Source organism: Anguilla rostrata, chromosome 10 (assembly GCF_018555375.3).
Source record: "Anguilla rostrata isolate EN2019 chromosome 10, ASM1855537v3, whole genome shotgun sequence".
NCBI lineage: Eukaryota > Metazoa > Chordata > Actinopteri > Anguilliformes > Anguillidae > Anguilla > Anguilla rostrata.
This window is the reverse complement of record NC_057942.1, coordinates 34,679,056-34,694,721: the sequence shown is the minus strand read 5'-3', so window position 1 is coordinate 34,694,721 and position 15,666 is coordinate 34,679,056.

Below are 15,666 nucleotides of genomic sequence, written 5' to 3'. Positions count from 1 at the left end.
GACTGACAGATTATCAGAGTTGCCCCTCAAGACGAAAGGACATCCTTTGATATGATAGGAGAATAAGCAAATGTTGTGAATGAGTGGTCAAGTGTAGTGTTCCATGATTGCTTGCACAAAAAGCAGATCCCAAAAACCAACGATGTTAAAGGCATGAGGACATAAATACTGTGTCGTAGAGGGTTTTATTTGAAATAGAATTACACAATATTGTTTATGATGCTATGTATATCTTTGTTGTCAGTAAAATGTTATATTAATGTGTCTTTATGAAAATCACTGAATTAAAGATGGAATTCCTGACAGATGAACCTCGAGTCAAAATCACATTTGCATGCAGTACTTTTTTTCCTAAATGAAAAGTTTCTCACCTGTGCAAATTTGAAATGGTTTCAAAAGTGAGTCATAAACACACAAAAAAGTTGCTTTACCCATTGAAATGGTGCATAGCACCGTTTGTGTGAAAAGAGAGAGGGACGAAATTCATTTCACAGCTTCTTACACCAATAAGAAAAAAATGCCCATAGAATGACCTCATCGAATATTTTTATTCCATATCCCTGGGAACTTGTGAAGGGAATACGAGTCCATACCACAATATGTGTCAGACCCTGCTTTTCCCAGCACAGTCTAAAAAGTGAGGCAAATCCCTGCAATACTTCACTCATCAATCTGGCTCTTTCGTCACTTGCTGTAAAACAGTATATCTGATGAATCAAAATGGAAAGAAAAAAAAATAATTTTTTTATTTTTTGCTTCACGTCAAATTTGCACCCTTCAGCGGAGCGATAATCGCTGTTCCGGTGACATCGATCACGCCCGGTGCAGATCGCTGCACTTTCAAAGAAAAGTCTGTCCTCATCAGCATCAAGCCCGCTTAAGCAGAAAAACTGCCGTGTCCAAATGATGTTTACACTCCCGCTCTGATGTCTTTACTTAGCGATACGCCGAGCGTGCCCAGCTTTTCGCCCCCTCTCCGTTCTGGCTAGCGGATTAATGACCCAGCGTCGCCACCCGAGTCCATTAACATTAGATGCCATTTATAGAAATGCAAACAGCCAGACGCTGAAACGCTGCCATTTTTCACGCTTCTCCGTTTATACGCAGCAGCATGACAAGGGGGCGAGGGCGAGGGCTAGGGGAGGAGGAACCTATTTTCAGAAATAACGCAAAAAGGGGTTTATGGGGCGTGTTGCAGTTTCGTTTGCTCGGTTGGTGGCTGCATGCCTGGATTATTTATTTATTTATTTATTTATTTATTTATTTATTTATTTTAGAAATTAAGAAGTAGAATTGCAGTGTGGAGATGTGTGCGGGACTTAATCACATTAATGCTATAATATTTTTTTTTTCCAATTCTTATGCTAACCTGGTTGCTGTTATACAATTGCAAATCATTGTTTAAATTAAAGTGTTTTAAAATATGTTTGACATTGTAAACCGAAATGTGGGACCAACAATCAGGGATTTAATCACTAACTTATTTGAATTATGCTACTTGTCATGAACAATTGTTTTTTTTCCTATAAAAAGATTTCAGGATGAATTTCAAGCAAGATGCATTTGCATCAGGAAAAAGTCAGACATTTACACATTTCACTTACATGCAGAAACCCAGTAAAATATCCCAGCTGCTTACAAATGAAATCTCAGTGAACAAACTGACCGAATGTGACATTGACATATATTTAACAATCAAGCAAATAAAACCAAAACTGTTAAATGTTCAGGGATAATACATAGCAACATTGCTCATTTCCAGAGCCAGTGGGCTTTAAATGACTAATGTTCAATATTAATCCGTGCAGCAGGTTTTCCGATCTACTTAAACCCTCGTGCTTTGTATGAGCTGCATGATGTGGACGGCCCATAAGCTCATCGTAAATGGGGACAGCGCAGCAATAATGCTGTGAGACTGAGGAATGCTGACCCCTCTTAAACAGAGAAGGTGCTGGAAGACCTGTGCACTTAATGGCATACTGTTAAACAGCTGCTTGCCCCGCTGTCAAATATTTATTCACCATGTAAATCTGACATTGCAGAGCCTTATCGTCGTGTAAACAGCTTATATAAACACCTTTAATGCAGCCTGCACCAGCTGCCATTGGGTTCTTGAGTGGGGAAATGACTTTATGTATTTTTTTTTTCCGCTGGTTCTCATTCAGAAGCGCAGTGATGCACAGTGATGTGTAATGGCAGATGCCAGGGTGACATGAGATTAGGGCCGTCGCTCATTGGGTACATGTCCCTCCTGACACCACTGGGCTCCAGTGTCGGGGATCTCATCCATAAACGCATGGAAACATCCGCGCATTTAGAATGCGCTTCGCTCCGAAATGTCGCCGCGCCGCGCTTTTCCACTTTGTAGTCATTCGAAAGCAATGCTAAACCAAGCCGTGCTACGAGCTCAAGGGGTTGTTATTTTATTTTTATTTTTTTTTTTTTTTAAATCTGCACATATGATGCTTTTCAATGACATGTGGTTCAGGATAGAAGGAATACAAAGCTCTGCTTTCTAATCCACGCCTGCCCACTGTCGTCTGCAAATGTTTCCACTGAATACATTGCCAAAGCTCCTTAGCATGCTGTTAAGAATTACAGGCCGTATTATTTTCTTCAACCCCCCCCCCCAACCCATATGAAATTGGCAATTGTATTATGCTCCTGTGCCTGTGTCAGGGCTATAGCACTGGACCTGTGCAGAGATCACATGCGCTCATTCAATGTATTCACCCTTGACCAGTTGACTATTTGACACACAACAGCTCACACAACTGGCAGCCCATAGGTACATTGCAAGATGCTGAGGAACATTTATGCAGCCTTAAGCAGAATAACCATAGCATTTGGTGAGCATTTCTTTTCTTTTTTTTGGAGGGGCAACACTACTTTCTCTGAAAATATATTTGAGCCACGATAAACCAATCTCATATTGACTTGAACTCCTCTTTCTCCTAAACTTTGAATTCAGTCACTACTGTGTTCCCTACATCAAACCAGAGAACAGTTCATGTAACACACATGTTCACCCTTCTGATGCACTCATTCACATTCATTTGCCAGTGACTGTCTGTGAAGTCACGTGATAATACAGAAAAGGCAAGGCAGGCATTCAGAAGAGGCGTATTTCTCATTGATGACAGCTGGGAGCCCCTGAGCGTTTAGCATGCCATTGGCGTGAACTGTATGGTATGAATGTAATGATAACCTGCCTTACTGCAGCCAGCTGTATTCTGGTCATGGTCTGCTAATAGCATGGTCCAGGTGTGGAGCTGCTATCAGGCCCTGTTCACTGAAAGAGCCCTGGCATTTCATACAGAAATTACATTCCCTGCATTTCTTTTATTTCTTTTCTCCTTCCCCTCCATCTCATAAGTGTCTCCTGGGATCTGGTTGCCGCTAGCATTTTCTATAGAAGGCCACAGGACTACCTGACACCACAGTTGCTACCTGCAACGATGATAACCACAGTAAAATGCTATGCTCCACTATGGCTTCGGTCCCATATGGCTGCTTTCTGGTGATCACTTATAATTTCACTGTTCAGCAAAGTGCTTTCACTTTCTGATGCTGATGATGTAACAGCCACTTCTGGTTATTGGAAACAATGGAGCTCAAAGAATAACCTGGAAACAAACTTGAGAATTGTAGTCTGCCAAGTGAACATTCAATAAGAATTTTGAGATCATATCTGGAAGAGTGGCATTTCAAAAGAACTTTTAAATATCGATGTGAGTTCACAGAAATTAATGAAACAATGTTGAGCAGTTCAATAAATTGAATGCCTGGTTGAATTTGAGTTATGGGTAAAGTGGCACCATAGTCAGATTGAATGTTCTTAGTAATCACCTTTCATCACCTTAAAACAATCTTGACGGTGAAATAATACACCATACTTTAGCATTTTCCCCACAATCAGAATTTTTTGACTATTTGAGTGTAATTGAAGCTTATAATTTACTGGAGCCTTTAGTATGATTAATAGAATTTATATATCTTTTCATATCCTATTCATTAAATAATAGCTGTTATTTTCCCTCAGCAGGGTTTCTACCTCAGCTTTTTTAATTAACTTGCATAAAAGTCATGACTTCATTTTAGCCTGCAATCTGAAGTGAGATATAGTAAGTAGATGAAATACTGTGGCTCTAGCCTGTAATAAATTGAAAAGTTGCCATAAATAAAACACTTAAAGGCCTATTTCTGTGACAACGTTAGCGCTACCGGAATTGCTAATATCATCCTGTGGAAGACAGAATATTTTGGCCGGTTTGCTAATTTCAAGGCAAAAAAAAAAAGGTGTTGGTGCGTACATGTGTTGGGCGGCACAAGGGAGTGTGTCGATAAAATAATTTGGCGTTGCGCTAATTTGGTGTTGCATAATTCATTCGCATTTTAACCCTTCCAGAGAACATCTCAACTCAAGCACCATGCTATGTCCTACTTCAGTGGCTTTTCCGATGCACGCAGCTGAACATTGAACATATATGGCGCAGACAAGTGATCACAAGCCCGTTTGACGGATGCTGTGAGAGAGATTGTCTCTACATGTCAAACTGTTGAAGATATGCAATTGTTTTATATATAGCCTCTAAGATGTAGCTGTATAGGGAATTCAAGGGTGTACGCAACCAAATATTCTGACTAAGTACCTGTCATAACTTATGGTTTTAGAATTTGCGGCCTTTCAGGGGAGTTGTCACAAATTACTGTTACCTTGTTTTTAAATACATTACCCTAATTGTTTTACCTCAGTGCTGGAGGCATACCACTCTAGGATCTATTCTCAAAAAAACATCAGCTGTATGACAATTGTATTATTTTCTCTCTGAGATCATCATCATCATCTTTGAAATGTGTCTGATTTCTTGCATTAAAAACACATAAACGTGTAATTTGCATGTCATACAGACACAAGTACAAGTACATGCAAATGTATACGTATTCATACCAGTCAACACAAAATTCAACCAGGTTCATTGCCAAATCCTACACACGAAGAATCCTTGTTAACATGAAGCCAGCGTTCACCTTTTGTCTGTTTCTGATCTTACACTTTGACATGCTGCTCGACAAACCACCGGCACAGATGCCGCCTCTGTCAAATGGCCTACAAAGAGAACTGCACCACTTTAATCCTATGTGTAGCCAGCATTAAAAATTGGATTGAAGAGGATTAGATTAGATTAGATTAGGCCTGCTGGATTTTTTTTTTTTTAAATGTAAAAGCTCCATTTATGTTTTCACATAATCTCCTTTCACTCTTTGAGAGCTTCCAGCTAGCCAGCAGATGCCAGGAACATAGATATTTGAGATTTTGTAGGAGACATAGATTTTGTCTCCCTGAGTTCCTATTATTGTTATTTTTTCTTATGATTAGAATTTTATTATTATTATTATTTATTTTTATTAAGTTCTGGGTTTCGTATCTGTGAAAGCTTGGAAACCCTCAATGACCGACCGAAGTAGACCTCTGACCAGCACCCAGCACCCCCCACCCCCCCAAGGAACCAGGAAAGAGAGGGGTTATGAGTTTGAGTTGCTTTTACAGTGATTCCCCCCCATCTTCACAGCTACAAATCCGATTCAGGTCTGCAACAGTTACATCACTTTTTAACCAAATAAAACAGAGTGCTTTTAGGAAATTACCTCTCCCCAGAAAGCAATCTGTGTGATGTTTCTCTTGGTTATGAAATGCAATGCAATGTGAAATCCGGAACACAATCACATTGCTCAAAGCGACCAAATCATTTCTTTTCTGACAAAAAATGGAGGAAACATCGCAACGGGCTGTATTTCTATTTCTTAAGAAGAAGAAAAAAAATGTTCAGGGTCGATTCTGCCTGCACTCTCTTTGCGACAAGAGCAATGAATATCAGATTACCGAGGCTCCCTCGCGTCGGATTTAAAGCACTTTAAGAGGCTCTTATCCAAAATTCGGCATCATTTCCCTGTTAAAGTGCCCTGCTGGTACTGCTCTGCGCGACTCCCACTGTGCCGTCCTGCTCTTGCTGTCAGATTTGCAGCCCCACCCCCCACCCCCCGTCAGATCTTATGTTAGATCTTAATCCCTGGGCTTAATCTGGCCCGTCGCCTATCGGCAGAATTAGACTGATTTCAAGATCAGATCAGGCTTTCTCTAGCTGCGTTTCCTCCCAAGTAATTGGTGGCGATGCAAGATGTAGCTTGTGAAATAGCCAATCCTTTTTTCCCAGTCTGACCTTTTACAAAACAGAAAAAAAAGAGAGTTGTGCGTCTCTTAAAATTGTTCAAAGCTCAAAATTGTCCATAGCACAATCTACAATGAGCTAACGTCATTTATTCATAATGTAGATCATACTATCGCAAATCTGAACAAATGTTACCAAAAAAGCTGTTCACCGCGAACAGAGAGGTTTGTTGGGACTGACCTGTTAATGATAATAATTAAAGTCGGAAATAATAATGAATTTGCTACTATGACACCCACTGTACGAGAGAAGAGAGCATGCAGTGTTACTGCACCACATTCGCGGCCTTGGCCAGTCATGATATTTCTATATTGGTTAAAATGCGTTCTTCTGCACCAGTTGCAGCCGTAGTTCAAAGCACAATCCATTTGTGGATTTCACCTCGGGGTTGTTTTAGACGCTGGCCCGGCTCTGCTGTTTGCCCACAGCCCGTGAAAAACGCAGCCACGGGCCGTGTGCTCGTCGGCGCGGGGATCCACGGCCGGGTCCACTTAGAGCTCCGCCAGAGGCCCGGTCTGAAGCTTGCGCTCTCTCTCCAAGAGCACTCACTCCTCCGCGAGGAAGCACAGGCCAGCTGTCTGCGAGGAAAGTGACACCCCGCCCCCGCTCCCCTCCCCCCGACTCCCACCCAGATATGCTCTTACCTCCCTACACCCCCCACCGCACCCTCCCCACCCGGAGTGGCGTGTGGGCAAATCACAGCACCAGGGTCAGTGGCACAGCAACAGAGGGCCCAGTGCGCATCGCTCCCACCCGGCATCACAAACCCAGGCCGCGGGGTACAGCTGGGGATGGGATTAAGAGCGGGAAGAGAAGCGGGGGGGGGAGTCACATCTGAACTTTGATAAAGGCTTACTGTATGTCTGAGGGGGGTGGGGGGGTGGAAAGCAGCTCTAACTGGCGCAGATTCTAAAGTCAAAGCACCTGTTCCTCAGAACTAAGACATACCAGAGGCCTGAAAACAAGGTCCTCGCAAACCAGGATTCTGGCAGGTGTGTGTCCCCTGGCAACTCAAGCCAATTTACACACCCACAAGGACTGAATGAAACGCTCCACCTGACCACCTGCCCGCCAACACGCACTGCATTGTGGACCGCGTCGAGGCAAGGACACCCGTTGCCGAGGAGCCTTCCTGATTGACAGCAAGACTTTGCACTCTTGTCCTCGTTTGGGTCACGGACTCAAATTCCAAGCGTGACAAAGCTGTTTCCCGGGTTTCTTCAGTAGCTCAACTGGTCTTGCCACTTTTTTTTCCCCCCAAGTTGTTTTTTTTTTTTTTTGGTGTGTGCAAGCCAAATAAATGAGAAATCGGCCAAACAAATAAAACATTTCCGCCCAGGTAGAGGAAGGAGCGTGCGATTGTTTTGCCGAGGTAAAGGTCAGCCTAGAGTGCACATCTCTGTTCAAATCGTTCCCAGTGACCTTGGCGTAAGTGCTCTGTCTAAATCACTCGCATTCCACCGAGTGACAGGCGTCTCCAGATTTTATCCAGCGAGCGGAGACCGGTAGCTGGCACTTTTATTCTCCGTCTCTCGTCATATTTTATGCCTGCTCATCCATCTGAGCCACAAAAGAGATGCGTTGTCATTGCGTTTGTTGATAGATTTAGGCCTACTCTGCGTGCACCTTAGCTGTCAAGATTAAGACTGCTGACCTGGAGCTATATTTCCCCCTCAGTGCAAGAAACAAGATGTGCAATAAACAGCACTGTGAGGAGTGAAACAAGGCTTGCCAATCAGCAAATACAAATCTACTTCCATCACCACATCTTTCATTTCTTTCACCATGTCATTTCCAGAGCTAAAACCATAAACAGATATGAACAGTAGTGAGCGCAGCCAATGATCTTGGTATTGCTGAGCGGCTTAAAACGTTTGACCCGAGGTCCATTTTGCAAGGGTCCACCAAGGTTAGAGCCAAACATATGTTCACCCAGCACCTGGTAATTAAAGCATTATAGCATACTGTGATCCAATTGAACAAAGTAAACAAATTATGCTTAGTCAGGCAAAAAGGTTGCTTTGCAGGTTTCGGTTTGTTCTGATTTTTTGACTACCGTTTGATGTTCTAATACCCAATGGCACTCAGAGGGTCTGATTAATAATGACCTGTCACATGGAACATGGCTTGTGCATGGAATTATGGGTACAAAGATCTCCTGCACGGCAAGTATGCAGGTATTGGGATCAGGGACATCAGAATTTCTGAGTGAGTGAGGAAGCCATGATGGATCACTGACTGGCCGTGGCATTGGACATCTGTGGATAACTGCACTGCAATGAGGATTGGGGTGCTTGCCAGCATTCAGAAAAGACAAAAAAAATGGAAGATACAGAATGTATTGTATTAAAATGGTTTTGATTATTATTCAGGCATGCTGTATGCCGCTAGCCAAACAGCTAGCTAGAATGCCTAGCTAGAAGACCTACAATAGCTTCGCTAGCTAGCTTAGGTGACTTCTATTCTGCTAGCAGCGCAGAATCAATAAAGGAGAAAGTTACAGTATTTCAGCTCAGCACCTGACAATTTCACCCCATGACAATTTCATGAGATTGTTGTAGACACTCAAGCTTCAACATGTGTGTAATAAACGTCACTCAGAACCATTGACATACTTACATATATTAAAATATTTACCATTCATGTTGTTATTTTATTATTTTGTAGAACTAACATTGGCTTATATATTTTGTTCTGGAAAAAAGGCTTTGTTTATGTATGTTTGCCTCACTGTACTATACAGCTCTGAGCCTGTGTGAATAGTTTTTTTCTTTTTATGTTATTTGGTGTACCTAAATATGATCTTAAGAAGCCGAATCTACCCTCTTCCATCAGTCAGAAAAAACTTCTCCCTGTTCTATATCTTTAGCATGACTGAGTCAAGGGTAAACAGTCAGATAAGTGCTAGCCACCAGAACATGTTAATACAACATTCCACGAAACATCACTGTGGCCATGTGGATCCTCAGCAATGATGACTCTCGTCTCTCAATGCCAAATTCCAATCTATCCAATGAAACTCCTTAGCCATATCTTTTGTCAAAAAGGGTAACACCTCACAATATAAGTCTTATGCTGTATTGAGGATGAGCTTACTGAGAACAGAATACTACTCCATACCGAAAAAATGAACTCCGTTAAATTAACTACAGTAGCATAATGGACTTTTATTTTGGCCCCAGTACATTGACCCTCTTTGTAATTTATAACCATATTTCCTGCTACATCATTAATTGAGAAACAACATATTTCAGTACATTAATATTTTTAGTTTTCAAAGCTCTTTTCTCTTCATTTAGGTCACATACATTTTAATGGGGTCATATGGTATGCCATAGAAGGCTAGAGGATGTGCCTGTTACTCTTATTTTTGATATTAGTAACACAGGGAGGCAGGACTGCACTGCTAAATATGGTTTGAAAAACACAATTGCACAGATATAAAATCTTTGAGATGTCCAGCGTTGAGACTGTTCAGGTAAGATGCAGGAAAGGAAGTGTTCTTTTTTTGGGGGGGACACATGGTGGTCAGCGAGGCCCATATGGCAAAAGTTACCATCTGGAGTGGTGGATGAACCCTGATAATCTGGAGATTTCTGGTCCTGTGGGGGTCCTCTGCCACTCAGTGTGTTTTCATGGTAGGGGTAGTGAGCACAGCAGTATCGCTACATGAGCCGTGATCACTAAATACATCCCACAAACCACACTCATGGAAACCATCCCTTCCCTTTTTGCTTCTAATAATGCAAAGGTGAGATTACATAGGACAGTATTACATACAGCAAGGGCTCAAAGGACATTAAACTGTAAATCCAAGTGAAAGCACTTGTGTGGTTTATTAATACCTTTTAGCTCACATTATTTTGAACAATGGTTAATTATGCAGTACATTTCCATGTGTGTACCAGTTATCATCACCTGGATATTTAGCTTAATTTTTATTTATTTTTATTTTTTTAATGGCATTTTGACAAAATAAAAAATAAAGGAATCATTCAAGAAATGCTAATTATCTTTTTCTGTGTAAAATACTAGTAATGGAATGATTTATATTCCATTGGGCAACTGCAATCCCTTTCAAAAGAAAAACCAAATCAAGGAAGTGTAGAGTGCCATGAAAAGTATTTGCCCCTTTCCTAATTTCCTCCGTGTCGCATATTTCTCCAATGGTTTCAAATCCGTAGAGAAAATGTAACATTAGACAAAGGGAACCCGAGTAAACACAAAATGCATAGTAGTGCTTTTCACCCTGCACCTCTTCCATGACTCCCATTTTTGGCCCAGTCTCTTTCTTATTGGGGACCTTAGCTGAGGCTAGAGAGACTTGAAGTTCTCGCCACTGTCTCAGAGCCTAAGAAATGGCCTTAAAACCCTTTTCAGACTGATATATATATTTTTTCTCATCTCTTCTGGAATTCCCTTTGATCATGGTATAGTGTGCTTGTAGAAACTTTGTGGTGACTACTTCATTCGGATGGTAAGGTTCAATATGAGTGAGGTTTAGATTCAACAGGGCTGGCTGCACTCAAGCCAGGCTGTGTTCAATCAGCTGAATATAATTTTCAATTAAACTTGGTTAATTGAATGATTACTGTAAGTAACTAGGGGGCAAATTCCTTGATGATATGGTTGTTTTATAGCTTTTTCCTTAAATAAATTAAATAATTTTTTAAATGATTTAAAAATTCCTTTTCTCTAATATTACATTTTGTCTGAAGATCTGAAACCATTCAGTGTGACACATATGCACTAATAGAGGAAATCTGGAAGGAGGCAAATACTTTTTCACCGCACTGTATGCACATGCTTTCTCATCCGGGCTTCCCTCTTCCTCTGGTAGAAAAGGCAATTTTTCAATTTTTCCTTTTTTTTTATAACCATGGTGGACATCACTTGAGGGGCATTTCAGGCAGAGATGTCTTGAAGAGATATGTTTGTTATTTATTCAAATGTGTAGATATGTTATTTCAAAATTTTGTGAAACCTCCCTCGTATTTTACTACATCACAAAGGCTTTACGTCCCTCTTTTTCAAAATGGGACTCTGCTGCCCCCTTTTGGTAGAGACAGTCCATGCTTTCCCTAAATCTATTCACATCTCACAATAAACAATTAGGTAATGAAGAAAGACCCAGTAAATAGCTATTGTCCCCCCTGCATGCAACGCTTAATTTCTTTAATTGTGAACTGATTAATTCTCTTGGTTCAACACACATGAAAGCTCCCACTGCAAATTGCCTTGATGGCATGTCAAGAATGGCAAACTCAATCAGAGTGCACTGCCGTTAAATATCAACCACTGGAGCCATTTGGATTCATAATAAGAAATCTGGATGGGTGGGGGTGGGGGTGGGGGTGCGGTGGGTGTGAATTGTGCATGTTGTTTTTATAATTGGGAGAAAACGCATTTGTTTTCCTTCAGCTAATTATGGGTTAGTGCTCAGTTACCACATCTTGGTTGGAGAGTTCGTTAATTTTGTACAATGTTGAAAGCGTATTGGAAATGTGTCAACACACAGCAGGACCACCACATGCATACAAACAGTGAATGTATTTTTTCTTCTTTTTTTCCCCTTCTTGGCTTTGTTTCATAATTATGACTTATTTGCTTTCAGGAAAAACAAAGCCACAGTCCTTTTACATTATTACATGGAGCTTTTTAATTCAATTGTTACCAAACCTGAAAGCCTTCCATTTAGAATGTCCTGTCACAATTTGAACATATTTAAGCAATATAATGCATTTTCCGTATTAGTTCAGCATATGCCTTTCTCTGTATAAAATAACATTACATACGCAATATATTCCAGAATTAATGTACTGATTTCAAATAATTATGTATCTTAACTTCAAAATTAAGATGCAGAATATTCATTTCCATGTTTTCTTATAAGACACAGTAATGATTTGGACTTTAATTTGAAATACCTTCATTTGTTGACATGAGACAAAAACAAGACAATTAAAATATAAGAACATACTAATGTGGAGATAGAATACATGTATTGGTTTATTATGTGTATTGCTTTATTAACATTCATCATGCCATTGTAAAGAACTTTGAACCTGCAGCCTTAAAAGTACTCTACAAATAAAATGCATCTTTATCCTAACGTTTTCAAACTGTATAGGCTCGAATCTACAGGATAAAAGCCAACCATCATTTTCAAAATGAGTGCCTCATGACGGAGCCGACACAAGACCAGTGTCAGTCGAGCAACAGCCAACCACGACACGCAGAGAGATTCTCAACTCTAATGAAATTGCGTGTCACAGTGGTCTCTGTTGCACCACAGTCCATCTGAGAGCAAATGAAATATCACCGGCACTGCTCTGAAAAGGCCAATTAGTAGCAGTTTGCCCTCAGTAATGGCCCCAGTAGCACTCTGAGTGACTCTAGCTGCCATTGCGGAATATGCATAATGGTTCAAAAAAATCTGCAGTATAAATGATACGCCCTCACTCTTCCTAGAAATGAAGCAAGAGACTTCCTCTTGAAAGGTCATATCTGGGGGATTTCAAATGATTCGATGTAAAGAATTAATAGGGTGTTGATCAAGAAAGAAAAGGCTAGAGACATATTTGAATAAACTCAGGAAAATCACATTTTTAATTCAGGATTTCGGTATCGATTCTCTTTGAATGCATGTTTTTCCAAACATACACTGGCTGAGTAAAGCTCCTAGCATAAATGGGGGTGGGGGGGTGTTTGGCTCTCTGCTCCAGGGCCTCCTGCATTGATTGATTAATCACTCCGCCGATGGACTAACAAATGCTGACCTTTTGAAGTCCAGAAGCATTTATCCAAAAGTCAGTTACCCACATCGATCATTTAATGGAACATCAGACCAGCATTTATCAGACAGCATTGTGTCACGCATCTGAGTTCAATAGGGCTTCAGAGCACCTCATCCTTCCAAAAAAAGGTAGTCAAAAACTTAAAAATAATAATTACTGTTAGCACATTTACCATTATGAGAAGCTGATATTCAGCTATTGACAGAAGGTCTAGGGATATTATGTCACTGTTATTCGGGACAATCAGTGTTGTGACTTAAGACAGCACTACAGCATCAAACAAATCAGTTTGAGTTGTCCTGTTAAGTAGACCAGCCGGTTGTCTTGTTCACATACTAAATACATACATCACTAGACCTCAATACCTACAGCATCAGCTGCATAACAGAGCAATAATTCTCTTCCTTATAGATTCAACACTAACATGCAAGGAGCACTTAAAGTTAAAGCTCAGAAAACATTCCAGAAAAATGCATTAAGGAAGCCAGACACAATAGCATCGTTACTGAAGTACGCCATGAAACTAAATACACAAACTATCAAAGCTATGCAAACGGCGTGATGAAACTTGGATTGTGTTTAGCGACTATTGCTTTACGAAGCTCCTACTCCCCTGGTGCACATGCAGGACGCCGGACTCAAACCCAACAGCAACACCATACTGGGGGTTGCCGTGTCCTAAAAATCCTGTAAACATCGCAGCTGGGGGATTCTGAGGATAACGGACCGAAGGCATGAATTTCATTGGATGCACAAGAACAGAAACGCGGCAATGCAATCCATACAGTATCAGCGCCACTGAGGACTTCTGGAGCAGAACTAGGTTTCTCAATGGACATCACACGCGCGCGGGCTGATGCAATGTGACACGAAACATAATGCACCAACCAAACCCCGGCTAGGCCACAGTAATGGGTCATAAATTCAAGCCCCAGAGCAGAAGCTGTCAGAACTCGGCAAGGCACGAATGGCTAATGTTTTTCATCCATTCCCCCACCCCACCCCACCACCCCACCCCACCCCCCAAAGCCGAAAGGACGTCGCTGCGCTGAGAGCTTTTTACCACCCCACGGCTCCCTCCGCAGTCCGCTGGCCCTCCGCCCCGCGGCCAAACCCAGCCATCCATGCTGAAAACCGTTTGCTTTTTAATTAATCAAACCAATACAATGGTGCTCGCTACAGGCGGCTTAAGTTCAAATCAATGGCACAAGCCGGGTCCCGCATTGATATTCTCCAAAGTGCAAAAAAATAAAAAAATAAAAAAGGAAAGCTCACAGTTGACCCGACATTTCGCCCAGGGGGGGTCGAGGTGTCCTGAGCCCAGATTTCACAGAGCTGCACGGCCTCCCTCGTCCCCATTACTTCACTAAACTTAATCCCTAATCTCAAGGCCTGTTTCTGAAACTACAGGAACCAGTGTTGCAAAGTCAGAGAAATAAAAGTCTGGGACAAAGACATTTTTTTCTGTGTACAATACTCTGTACTGAATTTTAGCTTTGTAACCAAACAACTCACATGTCGTTAATATACATATTCTCAGCTTGTATTACATTTTTATACATATTTTGGTTTCACCATGTAGAAATTACTGTACTTTTTACACATAGTCCCACCATTTCAGGGCACCATAACATTTGGGCCAAATGGCTTTGCAGGTGGTTCTGATTAGTCAGGTGTTCAATTGCTTACTTAGTGCAGGTATAAGAGAGCTTCCTGTATCTAGTGTCGATATGTGGCTTTTGGAGTTAGTTATTGGCAACTGTCGACATGAGGACCAGAACTGTCCCAATGAAAGTCAAGGAAGCCATGTTAATGTTCACAGAGGTTCTGATTGAAAATGACCCTCTCATTTTCCCCCACTGCTAACAAAACCTATTATGCCCCTGTACAACAAAGAAATACAGTGGAATGTCCAAGGTTGTAAGTTGTATGATCTGAATTTAATATGCGAGTGTTGCAAGTAAACATCACTGTCAATCATCGTCTTGTACTTTTGCATTATCAACTTAGATTGAGGTGTCGCAAATAGGATAACTGTTTGAGAAGGGGGTTTTACAAAGCCTATTGTGACCTCTAGCTGACAGAGGACTGAAGTACAATGAGAGAAGCCAAGGGGAGACAAACTGGTAGCCTTTCTTATAACTCATGAGAAAGCAATAAGGTGCAATAAGTTCTTCCCCGTGTGAGAAAGCACCTCTTTTTTCTGTATATTTTGCTTAATGTCAGCGAATGTCCAATTCATCATGTTACAAGAAACAAAAGTAATGCATGTTTAATTTATACCAGGTTTTTAACAGGGCGTCCATGATCACACCCAAAAGCCATGAAACCACCATTATAACCCGAAAGAGTCTACTTTGGGCAAAATCCACTTTGTTCCCGAAATTGAACAAAAAGAGTTTATTTATTGAAATAAATAGAAATTGAGGAAATAACAACAATTGTTACAATTCCTTGTGTTAAAAAACAAAAAGCTATCTTAAGTGTAGACCGCACAGATTTTCACACCTGATAAGGACACACATTCAACCTTCAGACACCCTTGATAAAGTTTGACTGGCTATGATGTCAGCACGTGTGGCATCTTGAGGAGATTTCTCTGTGCAGTCCTGTTTGCACCACGTCTTGTTCATACTGAG